Here is a 21,440-nt window from a genome sequence, read left to right as displayed (position 1 = left end):
TTCATCCAGCAACTGATGGAGCAGAGGCAGAGTCCCACAGCTGATATTAGGCAGATTTGATCCTACAGGGTAGGGGGAAGGAGGATTAGAGGAGCCTGAGGGATGAGGGACACCACAAGGACACAGCCCAGAGAATCAACTGACTGGGACTCATGGATACTCACAGAGATCAGGGAGTCTGTAGATCAGGAGTCTGACCTAGGTCCTCTGTGTCTGTGTTATGGTTGTGTCGCTCCATGTTCTTGTGAGAACCCTAACAGTGGGATCAAGTGCAGTCTGACTCTCTTGGCTGCCTTTATTCCTCCTGTTGCTTAGCCTCTTCTAGCTTTGATGTACGAATATGTGTCTGGTCTTACTATAGCTTGGTAAGCCATATATGGTTGATATCCCTTGAAGGTCTGCTTTTTTTTTTCCTGTGGGGGAATGGGTCTGGGGAAGGCTAAAGGGAGGTGATGGCAGGCAACTGTGGGGAGAAGAAGAAAGGGAACTGAAGTCCAAATGTAACGTATGAGAGAAGGATAAATGATAAGGAAAAAAACAAATTCAAGACTATGCTTGGTTGCATAGCTAGTTCATGATGAGTACAGGATACTTGAAACATAAACTCTGTATGTTTTGCATGCACTCAAGTGTGTGTGTGTGTGTGTGTGTGTGTGTGTGTGTGCGCACACACACACGCGCGTGCATTCCGGTGCATGTGTGTGCAATACATTTCAAATTATCTGAAGAACATCTACTCTTAAACTGTTCTTGCATTACTATATAGAGAAGTGGGGATAACTCTAACATCACTAAGAAAGACTGCAAAAATCAAGAGACAAACCTCTATTTAAGGTAAATGAGTAAACAATTTATTTCTAGCTATTTTTCCAGAACTCCTGAGCAGATAGGACTTTTGGCCCAAGGATATCAAGGTGTTTAGCATCTATCCCTAGGATTAGTATTCACATTTCTATACTATTATACAAAGACTGATAAAGAATGATCAAAACGGCAGCAACAGAAACTGAATGGATAGGAATACTCATCTAAACTAGGACGTTAATGAGATAAATGTCAAAAGGTCTCTTCTCCAAAGTAGGAGAGTGTTTTCAAAATTTAAGTCAAATTTTGTTGTTCCTTGAACAACAACAACAGCAACAACAATAACAACCACCCCTTTCTAGTGAGTATGTCATTGAATTTGGGAGTTAAATGAAAATGTTTGCACAGGGGCACACAGGGAAGTGGTCTCTCATTAGTCACCTCACAGCTGACTGTGAAGCACACAGTAGATCAGCGAGAGATTATTTTGTGGGTAAGAGCTGTCTGCAATTCACTCTGGCTCTTGTTCTGTCAGGAAGCAAGAAAGCGGGCCAGCGGTATCTTCTCAGCTCCAGGTGACTTATTTTATTTCAGGCATTCTTAAGGACAGAGGATGGAGAGTGGCAATGTGGTTTGTGCTTAGCTCTGTTCCCACTGGGTCAGTTATTCACCACAGCAGGTGCCTGGCTTCCAGGGAAATCCTTCAAAGAGTAGATTAATAACAGCTGCTTGATGCTAACTACTTCCTGGGAGCAGATACTTCAGAGCAGGGACAACAAATGAGGAACCTTTTTGAAGAGCCTAGTAATGAGGCTCAAGAAGGTAGAGGTCATGGACTTTGTGCTTGGCCCCAGACACAACCGTGTATAATTGGTACTTAGTAAAAACAACTGCGTGACGATAAGAGCACCTGGATTAGAGAGAGCCAGCACATTTAGAAGTTTCTTTGGCACTAAAGGCTCTCAGCATCCTCTCCCCCCTTTGCTTACCTCAGCAGCATGCAATCAAACGATGCACTCATACACACATGGCTTAGGCATACATTAGACTTGAACGGTCCTTCCGTACGTCCTTCAATGAATTATATATAAATTATATGTAAGATAACAATCAGTTCTCTTAAAGATCTCGTTTAGTCTTGCCTAGAAGAGGCTGGGCAACAAAATAAAAAACACCTGTGGTTTTAGTTACATATTCCAAGTCAGGGGACGATAATCAAGATGAACAGCTGTGTACCTGTTCCAGCTCCCATTACTTGATACTGCATCTTTATATCTGGGCTTCCCATAATAGTCATTGATCATAGCACAGCACAGCCATTTGACAAGTCTAACCTGCTCTGTGCTTCATGCTTTGCCCCTTCAATGTGTTCGTCATGCTTCTTTGAGAGAAGCATTATTCTGAAAGCCAGTTCCCCTCATGGGGCCTGGTAAGTGGTTGCCCTCCTTTGATAGCTAATCCTGATTCAAATGTTGATCCTGACAGTTCAGGTCTCAGTTTAACACGCTCCTGAGTGGTAACTGCTGGACAGAAAAAAGCAATAGCGTCAGCCAAACTAACTAGTTTAGAGATGCTGCAGAATCGAAGATCAAATGTTCTGACTGCATTTAATCCAAACCCAATGAGATTTGGGGGAAAGGAAGGGAGGATGCTTAGAAGGGAGAAAGTGAGAATGTGTAATTGAAAGAAATGGGCAAACAGCTCCACATCTAAGGAAATGATTGGACTGAACATGTAATTTGTACTTTCAGAAGAAACTGGATATTGAACCTATCCACAATCCAAAGATTTAGGGGACATATTTGATGTCGTTTTGAAATGGAAAGATTGTTAAATTGAAATGTACAGCTAACAAGCTTGGGTTTATTTGGAACATACCAGCGTACACACATAAGCCATCTCAAAGTTTAGAGGCCAACTATTGAATTCTGCTAAGAAGGGTCGGTGGGTGAATAATAGTTGGTGGCATTTGGGCAAAAATAAAGGGTGATCTTTAGAGGAGAATAAATGAATGCAAGTTATGACCCAACATACTACTATTGGTTCATTCTAGAATGATAAGTCAGAATTCTACCTTATCCTCATGGACATATGGAGGAATTAAAGAGGTAGAGACATATCTCCAACTTTATCTCCTCCAAGATATCTTGATGAAATGGCATATTTTCTTTGTCCAGAAAAACCCAAAGATCTGCTAATACTAGAATAAAAAAATCAACATGGCAATGGCTTGGAGAAATTTTAGCTCTATCAGGAAGCTTGAGACCTTAGTTGACTGAGATCTTTACCTGTTGGCTCTGGCTCAGCCTCCTTCTGTTTCAATGCAGAAACATGTGAGCATCCTTGGTTCTTTCCTAGGATGTGTCAGTTATCATGGTAGACTAAGCTTTCTTCCGTACATGACGATTGGAGCCCAGCATCTTCAGTTTGACACAATGTAGAGAAGTTGAAGTAAAGGATACAAAATGACCTTCAGGCTTTCAGATTTGGGCTGTTTTGTTTGTTTGTTTGTCATGTTTTGTTTTCTTATTAATTTATTACCCTGTGGGAAGATGTTAAATTCTCCAGCCTTAGTTTCTTCAGGAACCGCGCTGGGGAACAAAAGGATTTCCCAAAAATCATCATGATAATGCTTGGCAATAGTACACCTCAGATACTTAGGATCTTTATTTTCAGATGTTAAAGAATAGTTCTCTCTCTTTGTATTACTGTATTATATAGCTGAGCAGAATGTTAAGGATTTCGATACTCTAGCCACCTTTTTCTATTTCTTATGAAAAGTGCTATTTCCACTTCTTATCGTCTTCTTTTATAAATTGGACTCTTGATATTTTTTCACTGCTCAAACACAAACCTTGAAAATTAATATATAACAGTAGTACTTTCACTGAAACCTTCTCTTCCCATCCCCATATCATGTGGTTACAACCAACTGCACTGACACTGTATTTCTCTTCAATTCAGAAAGGTGGAACACTTCAATGGCATTCTGTCCAAAGAACATTGGCATTGTGACCAATAATTATACAGTTTTAGGTGTCCATCTGAGCCTTGGTGTGTTCACAAATACAATATGATTTCATGCAAGACTAAACTAATGTTGACTATAATGACTATGAAAAACATAAGAATGTTGGTTCCACGGTTTAATTAACTTCCTTATAGATATACATGAGTGTTGGAAGCAGAGGGAAACATTTCTGTCTATGGCTTGCTTCTACACAGTTCATGTAGCCATTTATGGCTTCTTTTGCTATTCTCTTTAATTGATTCCTTATTCAGCGAATAGAACCAAGATACAATTAACCTTGTGAATCGTTCTTTAGGGGGGACATATTTAGATTTGATTGGGTCTCAGTTGGGTCACTCTCATTGACCTGAAGGTCAACAAAAGAGCATGCTGACTGCTTTCGGGTAAGTAATATTGAATTAAATCTCTTCAGAGACTAGTTTAAAGCCTGAGAAAGTCTTCTGACTTAAACAGTGATAGATAATTGGAGTGTCTTGTGGTATCAAGTGTTTGAGTGCAAATTAATATTTTGGTGTGATTGCTTGCTGTATGTTTTGAAAGGAGTCCCGTTGAAAGTCTATTTACTTTGCACACAAGCCTCCCAGTTATCTACTGAAAACAGTTGCAAGTAACAGTTACTGCACTAATTACTGGACGGCCATTCTTTCAGAATGCGGAAATCAGGTTATGCTCATTTGACATTTTAAACAAGTATTACATGCATCACGGTGTTCCAAAGTTAAATGCCTCTGAAGACAAATTTAATTATAACTCTACCTCCAAGTATAACCATTTTTCTGTTGTTTTGGGGTAAATATTTCCTTACTGTGACTGAATAATGAATTATGAAATATAAGGTTGAAAGAATGGATAGGCAGATGACGGGGGGAGGGGGAGAATCCTTGTGAAGCCTGGGTACTAAGATAGCTGTGAAATGCCCACTTTATGAGTGGCTTTATATAAGGCTTGTAAACTGTCAATTTACTACCTTTTTTCTCTATGCTGAGAGTTTCCTAATTTGATTAAAGGTTTCAGTTTTCTGAATGAAAGAGTTTCTCTGGTCATCGTCTTGACCCTAACATTTATTTTAATTTTAAAATCATCTTCCTCAAGGTAATAGTCTAGGGCAAGAAGAACCCTTTATAAGTTCATTTATGTCCTCACATCTTGTATTAAAACCCGGAGGCTTACATTTTTTACATAGTTTTAGACGTGGAAAATTTTGATCCTCCATTGTAGGCCTATGACCTATGGTCTTATTAAATACCTTAGAAATGCCTGAGAGATGGAAAGGTCTCAAAATATACGGGCAAACAAGGCTTAAATGATCATATTGAATTTCATATCTGTATCTTAGCATACAGCCTCCTTTAATTACATTAAGTGTCATCAAGATTTTCTGACATTTCAAACTAATGTTTGGTAGCTTTCTTTAATAAGTGTTTTGAGAATAGACAGTGGCAAATGAGAAGGTGCAGCCAATCACAGATGAAGTTAAAGTTAGTAAGGTATATTTAGCATAAATCCAAAAGCAAAATTACATCCACCGACTCTTTGTTAGTTAATATTCTTTCCATTGCCTACCATGGGACTGTGCTCTTATTTTCAATACAACAGACACTATCTCTAACGCAGGAACTCCTGAGCATCTTTTAGCTTGCAGGAAGATTGCAAGCTGTCCTTTTTGGTCCCTAGCAACTAGAAATAGTCTCTACTTGTCTCTCAGTATAAAGTACTTGCATTAATGATTCAAAATGATACTTTTTTTCTTAATTTTGGTCTAACTACAGCCCAGGATCACCCAGAACTCACTCTGTGGCCCAGTCTACACTCAAACGTATAGTGATCCTTATAACTCAAACCCGTGCATCATGATTTATAGACTAGAGCTACCACAGCTGGTTTAAAATATAATAATAAGGAGATATTTTTTGTACTATGGAGTTCACGGGAACATTGTAGTCAACAATTGCGTATAACTTAGTTGTCAACTGACAGATTAGTAAATAAACAAAACTATGATAAATATGATATGTATTTACTGGGGGATATGGACAGTGCCTCTAGAGTATTACATATGATTACATGGATGGATCTTAAGGACACTGTCACATGAAATAGGCAGTCAGAATGAGATAACTGTTGAATTATGCCATTCACAAAAGAAACATGCGATGGTCAATTTATGTGAATAGAGAATGCAGTACTGGTAGTCTACAGAAAAAAATGAGGTGTGGAGTGGCCAAAGGATCAACTTTCTGTAGCATAGGTGAAGAAAACTATGAAGATGCTAGGCACAATATGAGGACATTTACTATTAATGAATTATACATTTAAAGGCATTAAATAGTCAATTCTATGTTGTCAGAATTTATGAAAGTGATTGTATTGTTCTACTAGAACCACTCCTCATTTTCTTACCAGGATTTTAAAATCTTAAGGAACCCATTAATAAGAAATTAAATTTCTCTACTCTATTTTGCCCAAAACTGTGTGAAGGAAATCACACGCGTGCACACACACACACACACACACACACACACACACACACACACACAAAGAAAAAGAAAACTTTGCCATACTGTATCTCAAGCTTGTGTGTTTTAAAATCCATTTTGAAGTGAAAAATGAAGAAAATTCCAAGGTTTCACACAAATTCACCTTGCATATTGCTGTGGAAGTACATGCAACAGTAGAACGTTGGCTAGCAAATAGCTTAGGCTAACTTTTGAATAATTAAGATTAAAAGGAGTCTGTTCTCACACCGTTTATAGTTTCTTCACTTTTGTGAAGTCTTCTTCCCATGAGATATCAGGAACAAGAGAGACCTAAACTTGGGAGAAATATGTTTCATGTATGTTAAATCTACCCTGTGTCCTTTTCTCAATAATCCACAATAAAAAAAACAAAAATAAATGTGATATGCCTAACATGACTAAAATGTAGATGCAAGCTGGTGTTTCAGTCATGCTATACTATATAACTATAAATACCCAACTGAAGGATTTTAAATGTGCCTACATTTCATTAGGTTATCCTCCCATCACATTAAAAAGGTCTTGTCAAAAATACTTTTCCAAGGAATTCTAAGACAGTTTTGAGAATACAGGCTTAGGAAACTGAGTTGCAATACAGCATGAGAAAAGGTAGAATAGATAGCAATGTAGGAGTAATACTGGAATAGAAGATTGTCCCATACAAGATAGCACACATGGTATGCACTCACTAGTAAGTGGATATTAGGCAAAGAACTTGGAATTCCCATGATACAACTCACAGACCACATGAAGCTTAAGAGGAAGGAAAACCGAAGAGTGGATACTTCAGTCCTACTTAGAAGGGGAAACAATAATCAAGGGAAGTAGAGTGTGGGAGGAACTTGGTGGAAAAGAGGAGTGGGAAAGAAAAAGAGGGGCAGGATCAGGTGTGGGAGGAAATGGAGGAGATGGACAGAGGATCAGGAAATTGAGCAGAGGTGTGTAGCAATGGGGGATGGGGAACTGGGGGTAGCAACCAGAAAGTCCTAGATGCCAGGAATGTAAGAGCCTCCCACTACCCCACGGTGATGACATTAGCTGAAATACCCCACAAAAGGGAGGTTGAATCTGTCAAGACCATATCCAGCAGTTAGGCATGATCCTCCTGGTTGAGGGATGGGGCCACTCACCCATCTCCAAAATTTTAACCCAGAATTTCTCCTGTCTAAAGGAAATACAGGGACAAAGAGTGAAGCAAAGACTGAAGGAAAGGCCATCCATAGACTACCCCACCTGGGGATCCATCCCACATGCAGACACCAAACCCAGACACCTACTGATGCCAAGAAATGTTTGCTGACAGAAGCCTATAATAGCTGTCTCCTGAGAAACTGCCAGATCCTGACCAATATCGATGAGGATGCTCAAAGCCAACCGTCAGACTGATCACAGGGACCCCAAAGGAGGAGTTAGGGGAAGGACTGAAGGCGCTTAAGCGGCCTTATCTAGTATCATTGGGAGGGGAGGCCAATGGTTCTCTGAAGACTTGATGCCCTAGTATAGAAAATGCTGGGGCAGTTAGGCAGGAGTGGGTGAATGGGTTGGGGAGCACCCTCACAGAAGCAGGGTAAGGAGGGATGGGAGAGGGGGTTGGCAGAAGGGAAACCCAGAAAAGGGATTATATTTGAAATGTAAATAAATAAACTATCCAATAAAAAACAAAATAAATCAAAACAAATAAACAAAAACCCCAATATAATACACTAAGTTGAATCCTGAAAAAATACGGGGATATGTTGCAGTTTATCGTGAGCTAAAAGGAATCAATACAGAATGATGGAGACGATAAGGAAAATTCAAACTGGTGTCATTAGCTAAGAATGAAATGCCAGTGGGATTCATGTGGAATGAACGTTTGTGTGTTACCTAAACAGGAAATAGGCAGAGGACACAGCATTTGGAAAGGATGAGATGTGAGAAAGATTATGGTACCTTAAAGCAGAAAATGAGAGTCAGAGAAGACAAATTCTGAGGGACTCTGATGCCATATTTAAGAATTCTGGCCGGATAAACAGTTCTCTGCACCCAAATCCCATGGGAGGGAGAGCTAACACTTCAGAGAGGCAGACACGCCTGGGAAACCAGAAGAGACTGCACGCTGCACACATTACTGATTCCAGAGGAAAACACCAAATGCCATCTGGAACCATGGAGCACGGAAGCTCCCGGAAATGGCGGCGCAGATCTTCCTGGTTGCTGCCACCGCAGAGAGCTCGAGGGCAGCACCCCGCGAGCAAACTTGAGCCTCGGGACCACAGGTAAGACCAACTTTTCTGCTGCAAGTGACCTGCCTGGTGAACTCAAGACACAGGCCCACAGGAACAGCTGAAGACCTGTAGAGAGGAAAAACTACACGTCCGAAAGCAGAACACTCTGTCCCCATAACTGGCTGAAAGAAAACAGGAAAACAGGTCTACAGCACTCCTGATACACAGGCTTATAGGACAGTCTAGCCACTGTCAGAAATAGCAGAACAAAGTAACACTAGAGATAATCTGATGGCGAGAGGCAAGCGCAGGAACCCAAGCAACAGAAACCAAGACTACATGGCACCATCAGAGCCCAATTCTCCCAATTCCCAAACAAATATGGAATATCCAAACACACCAGAAAAGCAAGATCTAGTTTCAAAATCATATTTGATCATGATGATGGAGGACTTCAAGAAAGACGTGAAGAACTCCCTTAGAGAACAAGTAGAAGCCTACAGAGAGGAATCGCAAAAATCCCTGAAAGAATTCCAGGAAATCATAAATAAACAAGTAGAAGCCCATAGAGAGGAGTCACAAAAATCCCTGAAAGAATTCCAGGAAATCATAAATAAACAAGTAGAAGCCCATAGAGAGGAGTCACAAAAATCCCTGAAAGAATTCCAGGAAAACACAATCAAACAGTTGAAGGAATTAAAAATGGAAATAGAAGCAATCAAGAAAGGACACATGGAAACAACCCTGGATATAGAAAACCAAAAGAAGAGACACGGAGCTGTAGATACAAGCTTCACCAACAGAATACAAGAGATGGAAGAGAGAATCTCAGGAGCAAATATTCCATAGAAATCATTGACTCAACTGTCAAAGATAATGTAAAGCAGAAAAAGCTACTGGTCCAAAACATACAGGAAATCCAGGACTCAATGAGAAGATCAAACCTAAGGATAATAGGTATAGAAGAGAGTGAAGACTCCCAGCTCAAAGGACCAGTAAATATCTTCAACAAAATCATAGAAGAAAACTTCCCCAACCTAAAAAAAGAGATACCCATAGGCATACAAGAAGCCTATAGAACTCCAAATAGATTGGCCCAGAAAAGAAACACCTCCTGTCACATAATAGTCAAAACACCAAACGCACAAAATAAAGAAAGAATATTAAAAGCAGTAAGGGAAAAAGGTCAAGTAACATATAAAGGCAGACCTATCATAATCACACCAGACTTTTCGCCAGAAACTATGAAAGCCAGAAGATCCTGGACAGATGTCATACAGACCCTAAGAGAACACAAATGCCAGCCCAGGTTACTGTATCCTGCAAAACTCTCAATTAACATAGATGGAGAAACCAAGATATTCCATGACAAAACCAAATTTACACAATATGTTTCTACAAATCCAGCACTACAAAGGATAGTAAATGGTAAAGCCCAACATAAGGAGGCAAGCTATACCCTAGAAGAAGCAAGAAACTAATCGTCTTGGCAACAAAACAATGAGAAGAAAAGCCCACAAACATAACCTCACATCCAAATATGAATATGACAGGAAGCAATAATCACTATTCCTTAATATCTCTCAACATCAATGGCCTCAACTCCCCAATAAAAAGACATAGATTAACAAACTGGATACGCAACGAGGACCCTGCATTCTGCTGCCTACAGGAAACACACCTCAGAGACAAAGACAGACACTACCTCAGAGTGAAAGGCTGGAAAACAACTTTCTAAGCAAATGGTCGGAAGAAGCAAGCTGGAGTAGCCATTCTAATATCAAATAAAATCAATTTTCAACTAAAAGTCATCAAAAAAGATAAGGAAGGACACTTCATATTCATCAAAGGAAAAATCCACCAAGATGAACTCTCAATCCTAAATATCTATGCCCCAAATACAAGGGCACCTACATACGTAAAAGAAACCTTACTAAAGCTCAAAACACACATTGCACCTCACACAATAATAGTAGGAGATTTCAACACCCCACTCTCATCAATGGACAGATCATGGAAATAGAAATTAAACAGAGACGTAGACAGACTAAGAGAAGTCATGAGCCAAATGGACTTAACAGATATTTATAGAACATTCTACCCTAAAGCAAAAGGATATACCTTCTTCTCAGCTCCTCATGGTACTTTCTCCAAAATTGACCATATAATTGGTCAAAAAACGGGCCTCAACAGATACAGAAAGATAGAAATAATCAGCACACCTAAAAGCTCTAGAACAAAAAGAAGCAAATACACCCAGGAGGAGTAGAAGGCAGCAAATAATCAAACTCAGAGCTGAAGTCAACCAAGTAGAAACAAAAAGGACCATAGAAAGAATCAACAGAACCAAAAGTTGGTTCTTTGAGAAAATCAACAAGATAGATAAACCCTTAGCCAGACTAATGAGAGGACACAGAGAGTGTGTCCAAATTAACAAAATCAGAAATGAAAAGGGAGACATAACTACAGATTCAGAGGAAATTCAAAAAATCATCAGATCTTACTATAAAACCCTATATTCAACAAAACTTGAAAATCTACAGGAAATGTACAATTTCCTAGACAGATACCAGGTACCGAAGTAAAATCAGGAACAGATAAACCAGTTAAACAACCCCATAACTCCTAAGGAAATAGAAGCAGTCATTAAAGGTCTCCCAACCAAAAAGAGCCCAGGTCCAGAAAGGTTTAGTGCAGAATTCTATCAGACCTTCATAGAAGACCTCATACCAATATTATCCAAACTATTCCACAAAATTGAAACAGATGGAGCACTACCGAATTCCTTCTATGAAGCCACAATTACTCTTATACCTAAACCACACAAAGACCCAACAAAGAAAGAGAACTTCAGACCAATTTCCCTTATGAATATCGACGCAAAAATACTGAATAAAATTCTGGCAAACCGAATTCAAGAGCACATCAAAACAATCATCCACCATGATCAAGTAGGCTTCATCCCAGGCATGCAGGGATGGTTTAATATACGGAAAACCATCAACGTGATCCATTATATAAACAAACTCAAAGATAAGAACCACATGATCATTTCATTAGATGCTGAGAAAGCATTTGACAAAATTCAACACCCCTTCATGATAAAAGTCCTGGAAACAATAGGAATTCAAGGCCCATACCTAAACATAGTAAAAGCCATATACAGCAAACCAGTTGCTAACATTAAACTAAATGGAGAGAAACTTGAAGCAATCCCACTAAAATCAGGGACTAGAAAAGGCTGCCCACTCTCTCCCTACTTATTCAATATAGTTCTTGAAGTTCTAGCCATAGCAATCAGACAACAAAAGGACGTCAAGGGGATACAGATCGGAAATAAGAAGTCAAAATATCACTATTTGCAGATGATATGATAGTATATTTAAGTGATCCCAAAAGTTCCACCAGAGAACTACTAAAGCTGATAAACAACTTCAACAAAGTGGCTGGGTATAAAATTAACTCAAATAAATCAGTAGCCTTCCTCTACACAAAAGAGAAACAAGCCGAGAAAGAAATTAGGGAAACGACACCCTTCATAATAGACCCAAATAATATAAAGTACCTCGGTGTGACTTTAACCAAGCAAGTAAAAGATCTGTACAATAAGAACTTCAAGACACTGAAGAAAGAAATTGAAGAAGAACTCAGAAGATGGAAAGATCTCCCATGCTCATGGATTGGCAGGATTAATATAGTAAAAATGGCCATTTTACCAAAAGCAATCTACAGATTCAATGCAATCCCCATCAAAATACCAATCCAATTCTTCAAAGAGTTAGACAGAACAATTTGCAAATTCATCTGGAATAACAAAAAACCCAGGATAGCTAAAACTATCCTCAACAATAAAAGGACTTCAGGGAGAATCACTATCCCTGAACTCAAGCAGTATTACAGAGCAATAGTGATAAAAACTGCATGGTATTGGTAAAGAGACAGACAGATAGACAAATGGAATAGAATTGAAGACCCAGAAATGATCCCACACACCTATGGTCACTTGATTTTTGACAAAGGAGCCAAAACCATCCAATGGAAAAAAAGATAGCATTTTCAGCAAATGGTGCTGGTTCAACTGGAGGTCAACATGTAGAAGAATGCAGATCGATCCATGCTTATCACCCTGTACAAAGCTTAAGTCCAAGTGGATCAAGGACCTCCACATCAAACCAGACACACTCAAACTAATAGAAGAAAAACTAGGGAAGCATCTGGAACACATGGGCACTGGAAAAAATTTCCTGAACAAAACACCAATGGCTTATGCTCTAAGATCAAGAATCGACAAATGGGATCTCATAAAACTGCAAAGCTTCTGTAAGGCAAAGGACACTGTGGTTAGGACAAAACGGCAACCAACAGATTGGGAAAAGATCTTTACCAATCCTACAACAGATAGAGGCCTTATATCCAAAATATACAAAGAACTCAAGAAGTTAGACCGCAGGGAGACAAATAACCCTATTAAAATTGGGGTTCAGAGCTAAACAAAGAATTCACAGCTGAGGAATGCCGAATGGCTGAGAAACACCTAAAGAAATGTTTAACATCTTTAGTCATAAGGGAAATGCAAATCAAAACAACCCTGAGATTTCACCTCACACCAGTGAGAATGGCTAAGATCAAAAACTCGGGTGACAGCAAATGCTGGCGAGGATGTGGAGAAAGAGGAACACTCCTCCATTGTTGGTGGGATTGCAGACTGGTACAACCATTCTGGAAATCAGTCTGGAGGTTCCTCAGAAAATTGGACATTGAACTGCCTGAGGATCCAGCTATACCTCTCTTGGGCATATACCCAAAAGATGCCCCAACATATAAAAGAGACACGTGCTCCACTATGTTCATCGCAGCCTTATTTATAATAGCCAGAAGCTGGAAAGAACCCAGATGCCCTTCAACAGAGGAATGGATACAGAAAATGTGGTACATCTACACAATGGAATATTACTCAGCTATCAAAAACAATGACTTTATGAAATTCGTAGGCAAATGGTTGGAACTGGAAAATATCATTCTGAGTGAGCTAACCCAATCACAGAAAGACATACATGGTATGCACTCATTGATAAGTGGCTATTAGCCCAAATGCTTGAATTACCCTAGATGCCTAGAACAAATGAAACTCAAGACGAATGATCAAAATGTGAATGCTTCACTCCTTCTTTAAAAGAGGAACAAGAATACCCTTGGCAGGGAAGAGAGAGGCAAAGATTAAAACAGAGACTGAAGGAACACCCATCCAGAGCCTGCCCCACATGTGGCCCATACATATACAGCCACCCAATTAGACAAGATGGATCAAGCAAAGAAGTGCAGACCGGCAGTTGCCGGATGTAGATCGCTCCTGAGAGACACAGCCAGAATACAGCAAATATAGAGGCGAATGCCAGCAGCAAACCACTGAACTGAGAATAGGACCCCCGTTGAAGGAATCAGAGAAAGAACTGGAAGAGCTTGAAGGGGCTGGAGACCCCATATGCACAACAATGCCAAGCAACCAGAGCTTCCAGGGACTAAGCCACTACCTAAAGACTATACATGGACTGACCCTGGACTCTGACCCCATAGGTAGCAATGAATATCCTAGTAAGAGCACCAGTGGAAGGGGAAGCCCTGCGTCCTGCTAAGACTGAACCCCCAGTGAACTAGACTGTTGGGGGGAGGGCGGCAATGGGGGGAGGGTTGGGAGGGGAACACCCATAAGGAAGGGGAGGGGGGAGGGGGTGTTTGCCCGGAAACCGGGAAAGGGAATAACACTCGAAATGTATATAAGAAATACTCAAGTTAATAAAAAAAAAGAAAAAAAAAAGAATTCTGAGCTTTATTTAATAGCAATGTGATCCACTCAAGATCATTTCACCATAAAGGAAAGGTTGCTCTTATCTGAGTATTGGTAAGAGATATACAAGAAATGAACTCTACCTGGGCAAATATTGTATCAAAGAGCTGTCATCAGGCATTCCCAATTAGCACCTGTATTTGGCCAAGGCTGAAACTAAATGAACTTAGAGAAAATTGATTTGTTTAATAGTGAGGAAATAATGAAAATATGTTTCTCTTGAGGGATAACTAAAGGTAAAAGAAGTATGTGGGGTCCTGTCAGCTTGTTTGTAAACTACAACAGATCTCCCACCCAAGTCTTTTTAAACAGGTAAAAAAGAGTTTCAAACGTGAAGAAGAAAAGTATGATGCCCATCAATACATTTCAATGGAAAACAGGCCACTGGAAAGCAGACTTGAGACTAGAAACTTTTAAGACCCCATTGTTGAGTTTTTCACAATGAGTATGATCCTTGCACCATTCAAAAACAGAAGTTAGAAGATCATAAGTAGAGAAATGTGCAGACATGGGAACTTAGGAAATGGTCATAGTAATGGCGTCTGCTTACACCATACATTGAAATATCATCTAAGGAAGAAAAGGATACTCATTCAGTTTTTGGTGTGATGACATAGGCTGTGGCCTTGATTTAAAAATCTGACATTGGTGAAACTTCCTGGGTAGTTATATCCAACTGTAATCCATTGGTTCGAAGCCTGAAGTTGTAAATCCTTCCTGCATAGTCTGTCTTTTTCCCCCAATGGAGGAGTTAAGAGGTAGCATATATCCCTTCTCCTTTCTTCATATTCCTCATGTCTTTAACCCAAAAATTCATCCAAGAAGCCATGCTACTCTGTACTTTCCTACCTGTTTTTCCTCTTGCATTTTCAGAAGTCTTGCATTTTAATATACTCTCACTGAAGTATTTTATTCCATATAAATCTAAATTGTCAACAGCCAGGGTGTGTAACTTTTTCTTACTTCTAATCCTGTCCACTTCTCCATCAAACCTTTGAAAATACACCCAACTAATAAAACAAGTGTACTTCTGAGCTACAGATTGGAACAATATTGTTGCTGTCTCTGAGAGTCATGTAATGTTTTTAAATATCAAGCAAAGCACTGGTTAATGAGGGATGTGAGATAATATTATTCGTTTTCCAAGCCTCAGTTTGTCTCAGGTTATGAGGCTCACCATAAATGCTCAAAAATATTGTTTTGTCTCTGTTACTTTTTCTCAGGTTCGCACATCTGCATCTATATAAACTGTAACACCATATCAATGCCTTTCTAATCTGCCTCCTGTAAACCTTTAATATCTTGTCTGTTTTCCCATCATGCTACAGAACATAGACTCAAAACTTGCAAGGGAAATTCTGTTAACTGAATGTGCTTTACTTAGTCATTGTTCTGGGCTTTTATAAATGATGTTCACTTTGCATGAAATTCATTGCGTTATAAAATGATTTCATTTTAATTCCACCTTTTTTTCATACAGAGGATGTACTCTAAGAAATTTGTGTGCTCCGTAAGAACATATTTGAGCTAAGACGCATCCATTCATTGCCACATGGGTACTCCTGTCACCTGTCACCACAGTTCCTATGTTGTTTATTTTCTTACTCCTGTCAACCATGAAGGACCAGGAAATCATCTGATTAAATTCTATAGTCTCAGTAGATAGGCCAAAGAGATCAATAAACAAGTGATTTGGATTAAGCAAGTATTCCAAAATTTGATGAGATATTCTGGAGAGAACACAATTACTTTAGCAACAGACTATTGTTCATCTATGTCACTCAAATTGACAAATTCCATAAACATTAGCAGCTTAGCATTGCCCTTGCTATTTTCTCTGTCTTGTCTCTTAAATCACCCAATTGCTCTCTGAATTATCAATAGGTATGTTAAAGTAGTTAAGTGTAACTGAAAAAGTTTTTCATCCAATCTCTGTTGGATGAGGCATTTGTCTTGTAGGGTGGGCTTTAAGTCATATAGGTCATGAGTTTCCTATGGCTACGGCTTTGTGCCATCATTGCCCTAGCATGTCTTGCAGGCAGGGCATCTTTGTAGATGAAAAGGTTTGTGACTTGCTTGGTATTTACATTTCTCTTTAGGTAACATCTAGACTAACTCTGTAGCCCAGACATTGGAATATAGGGTAAAGGCTCTATTTAGGCACCACTTTGACATCTCCATGTTCAATGAGTTTCATAGGTTTTGTCTTTAACAATGGGGATTTCCTGTCAGTTTGTGGAAAGCAATCTATAGGCATTCTTGGGGGCTTCCCATAAGGTCCCTTTGACCAACAACTCAATTAGATGTAACCTAACCCCAGTCCTGAATGTTGAGTTTGGTGACAAGATGGTCAGTTCTTGTTAGAAGAAAAACTAACATAGATCCCTTTAATGATCCTCAATATCTGTTAGTGCTTCTTTTACTAACTTGCTCTGCCTCAATTTTTGCCATGCAATTTGTATATTTGTTCATGTGTAATAAACATATATGCCTGGATATATGTACATGACTATATTCTATTCCCCATCATCACACTTTCTATTCTTTTGTCAAAATACCTGTGTGTGTGTGTGTGTGTGTGTGTGTGTGTGTGTGTGTGTGTGTACACTTTGACATGGTCTTCCTGTTTATACAGGAAATAAATATATATCTCAAGGTTGTGTTAGATAATTGTGTTAGATAATTTAAGATTTGGTCATGGAGTCAATGAGGTTTTATTAGACCATTTCATTATATATTTCATTATATTTTGATATCTGTACTTTACATAGGAATATGAGCATTGTAAAACAGAAGTAGCCAGGGATCCTCAACAAGGTAAGAGTCTTGTTAAAAAGAAAAACAATTGATATAAGGGGACTGAGTCACAGAGAACCTGAAACCAGAATCTATTGAAATCCAGTCAACACCTCAGCAGCAAGAATCAAACTTGATATTTCAACTGTAGAAGCCAATAGATAACAAATATTCTGCTGCTCACAACGGGAGGAAGCCACGCTGATGGATGAATATTAGATGCCTCAATGGATTTCAAAGGCTTCAGACTTGTAAGAGGTTCTTAAGAATTTGCCAAAAACATAGATTTTTAGTCCTTAACTACAGTGACTGTGGTTCATTTGGGAAGGGAGCAAGGCAATAAGTTAAACTACTTTGAAACATATCCTCAATTATGCCATAGAAGGTAAAACCATGGCAATGATGGCCTGCTTTCATTTTCAGAATTGACAGAAATCTCTACCAGTAATCCCAGCAATCCATTTTAGACTAATATTACAATGAAAGGAGAAATGGTTCAAACTGATGTTTCTTGATAATATATATATATATATATATATATATATATATATATATATATATATATATATATATACTTGGTGCATGTATGGAAATTATGTGTACATAAGGAATATATTTCAGAGTGAGCATGTACATGTGCAAGTCAGAGAACAGCCTTGGGTAATGGCTCTTGTCTTCTAACTTACTTTTGACCCGGGTCTCTCCCGTTGTTTGGTGTTCTGCTGAATATTTCAAGTACAAAACTTTCTAGGGTGTGGAGCTGCCTCTTCCTCCTGTCTCGCTTAAGAGTTCTGGGATTGTGAATAAATTCCTCTCCTCGGATTCAGCAAATATTATGGAAGAAGAGACCGAAAGAGTGTAAGTGCCCGAGTTGATGGAGGACACCCAGAAAACAAGGCCCTCTAAACTAACCCAAGCAATGCTCACATGAACTCACAGAGACTGAGACAGCACAGTGTGCATTGGATCAACTTGGATCTGCCACAGGTCCTTTCTATATAAATTATTGCTTTTAGATACTAATTTTATGTAACACCTAATGAGCAAACCAGTGAGTCTCTGACTCTTATGCCTTCGTCTGGGCTACTTCCTTTCTCTTCGCTTTGTCTTTAGTTTTTACTTTATTTTTCTTTAGAACCCTATTTATTTCCTAAAAAGAGACTGAAACAGAGTCGATCCAGATTGGGGGGAGATCTGGGAAGAGTAGAAGACGACATACCTCAGTAATCAGAATATACATTGTAAAAAAAAATCCATTTTTAATATAAGAAGTAAATAATTAAAAACAAAATGAAACAAAAAGCCCACCAATCAACAACAGAAAAAGAATCCAAATACATGTCCATCCTTTTAAACAAGAACCCAAACATGGGTCAGGCTTTATTATTTTGATTTTCTATTCCATCCTTTCAGATCATATTATTTTATTTCCAAAAGGGGCTGGGAAATTTTAGTGATCTGCTAACTATTCTATACATTATAAAATTTATGTGTAGTAAGGCCATAATTTGAAAATATCTAAGATTTCAATATCTTAACTGTCTTTCTATCTGTCTGTCTGTCTATCTATCTATCTATATCTATATCTATGTATATATATTTACTTATTTTGAGAGCAACCAAGCAATTCCCTAGAAGAATTAAAACTTTGCATAGGTCAGTATGTCGTCACTGATTTGCATACCATTTTAAATCATCAGAGTTGTAATTGATTATTCATTCAAAGAGGAGGAATAGGAAGAGAAGACTGGCTAGAGTTGGGTCTAGGAGAACCTGCACTCTGGAGTCTTGTCAGATTGACCATGAGTGTAAGAACAGCCTGGCCTACAAAGCAAGACCCTATCTAAAAATGGAAAATAAGAGAAGACAAAAGAAGGAAAGAAAACAAGGAAAAGAAAGGAGAGAACCAGAAGGAATGAATTGCTAATGAACACGCGAAGCCCCTTAATGGTCTAATTGCTACTGAAGCTGTTGAGAGAGATACAAAGGGATTTTTGTACCAGTTCAGAGCTAGCAATTTTATTCTAATGACGTGAGCTTTCATTAATGAATATCTCCAGTAACGTCTAAGTTCAAAGAATTGAACCTATATTACAAATGTGTGTATCCAAATTTGAATAGTTAACAGCCTAGAAAGAAAGGCAAGATACGTTCAATGCATACTGCATTCTTGTTCAATGTTGTCCTGCGTATTTGGGGACTATAAAATGGGACTTGATGTGTGCAGGAAAATGACCTGTGACTTTCACGGGTTATTGCCAGCTGCCTGATGGGTATGGGCACTTTTCCACTTCTGATTGAGCACCGGGTATTGTTTGTGTAATCATTCCTTTTGAGTAGTTTCTTCCCTCACCACCACGAGTCTTTCTGCCTTTATACATGGATCCCTGTTCTGCCAAATACTTGAGGAGTACACGCTACAGATTTGTGGGGGGTTCTTTCCTTTGCTATCTTCCTTAATTGCTCTCTGGCACTAGCAAGTCTCCCCTAACTCAGGCATAAATTGAGATTGGACTGGTTCCCCTACTTTAGGTTCAGCCTAGAAACTATTACAGGGCACTGAATTTGGTGGCTTTTAAGATCCACTTTATTTTGAGAAACCACTTCACTGCATTTCCTCAAATTCAGTTCCTACATCTTTCTCCCCTTCTCCATGGGAATGATAATTTTCATCTTAATCACTGCACCTTTGCTGGGAGCGGCAGCTTCCTGAGGGAAATAAAAAAAAAAATTAAAGACAGAATTTCCTCAGGATTTAACAGCATGTAATCTTGTGTTTCCCATTTCTGAAGGCAAAATATGAAAATATATTCAAGTTATCATGAATGGTGGTTTATAAAGGGATTCCTCATTGTCAAGAAGAGTGAACGAGAGAGCAGCAGCGTGATGTTTGGTGGCTTGTCTGAGATTGCTTCTTACCAAAATAGCACACGTTTTTGAGAACGTCAGGCAAAGCTTGAGTTTTGCAGAATGACTTGCAGGGTGCCAAGTTTGGCTGAGGCATTCTTCCTCTCATGCTGTCCATTCATAATGTATCTGGGGACAGTTTATTTGAGCATTATCCTTTATGAGCTGTCAGAGTTCTGAAACAGTAAGAACATCTTATCTTTTACCAGGAGATAAAATTTTGGTAGACGTGGATAGGTCTCACCAAAGGATAGTGAAATAACTAAAAGGATAGTGAATAAGAAAAATAACTATTAAAATCATTCAGGAAATTTATTTTAAATTTCCAGAAGATGGTTACTTTTATTAAAATTTGCAATAATTTACCAAAAAATGTTAAATATAAATCTTGACTTAAACTGGGAGGATTTATAGTTAAATTGAACGTTGTTTTAAGTTTTATACTGTCTGGATAAATACATACATATATATATATATATATTTGTAAATTTTAAAGTATAAATACTGCCGTACCATTTCCACATTCCCATCACCTACCAATGTACATTATAGATAATGCATTTTGTTTTAAAATATCCTTATTGATAGTACTCATATCTCTAATTCTATACTTAATGGTTCAACACACACCCTTCTCATATATGTTTGTAATGCTTATGAATATTTCTATTCTATTTTCATAAACTAGAAATGAAAAAGACACAGAATAAATATGGTTTTCCTGTTCTTATTGATGGGCTGCCTTTTTCAAATAATTGTGGTGTCCTAAATTATAGTTTATATCCTAAATCACATGAAATTATAATAATGAAATATAATATGATGCTTGCTGCTTGGCTCTGCCACACTGAGTCTGAAAGTATTTACATGATATGAAGTAAAAATGCACAGCATAACCCAAGTATTAGTAATTTATTATTACTAGTAAACATATAATGATAAAGTATCAGTTACTAGCAGAACTATTCAACAAAATTGGCAGCTTAATAGTAACGATTCTTTACAAATTTGTAATTATACGTAATTAAGCTAATATAATGTGGATATATGGATCTCCCAAGAGACCTAATGACAATATTTATGCTCAATTTATACACCAGTGTTTAGTAAATATCACATTACCTCCAATTTTATGTTGAAGGCTAGTATCATGGATAATTCCCTCCAAGTAGGGATACCAGCCTTTTATATATGAGGTTTCCTGTATATTCCTCTTTCCATATCTGAGTCAGGGGAAACAAAATGAAGTAAAATCGTTCTATGTACTCTTACAAAAGGAAGCCTGTTGAAATGATATGAACAGTGGTAATGGTGTATAAGTAATGGTTTCTGAC

At 38.4% G+C, this 21,440-nt stretch overlaps 1 pseudogene; it reads left to right on the top strand.

Annotated features, from left to right (window-relative positions):
* Window positions 1-21,440, top strand: part of LOC108352072 (uncharacterized) — a 2,585,468-nt pseudogene that overhangs the window by 2,036,985 nt on the left and 527,043 nt on the right.

Source organism: Rattus norvegicus, chromosome 10 (genome assembly GCF_036323735.1).
Source record: "Rattus norvegicus strain BN/NHsdMcwi chromosome 10, GRCr8, whole genome shotgun sequence".
Taxonomy (NCBI): Eukaryota; Metazoa; Chordata; class Mammalia; order Rodentia; family Muridae; genus Rattus; species Rattus norvegicus.
Note: the sequence above shows the minus strand (reverse complement) of the source record. Positions and strands in the feature narration are given on the sequence as shown.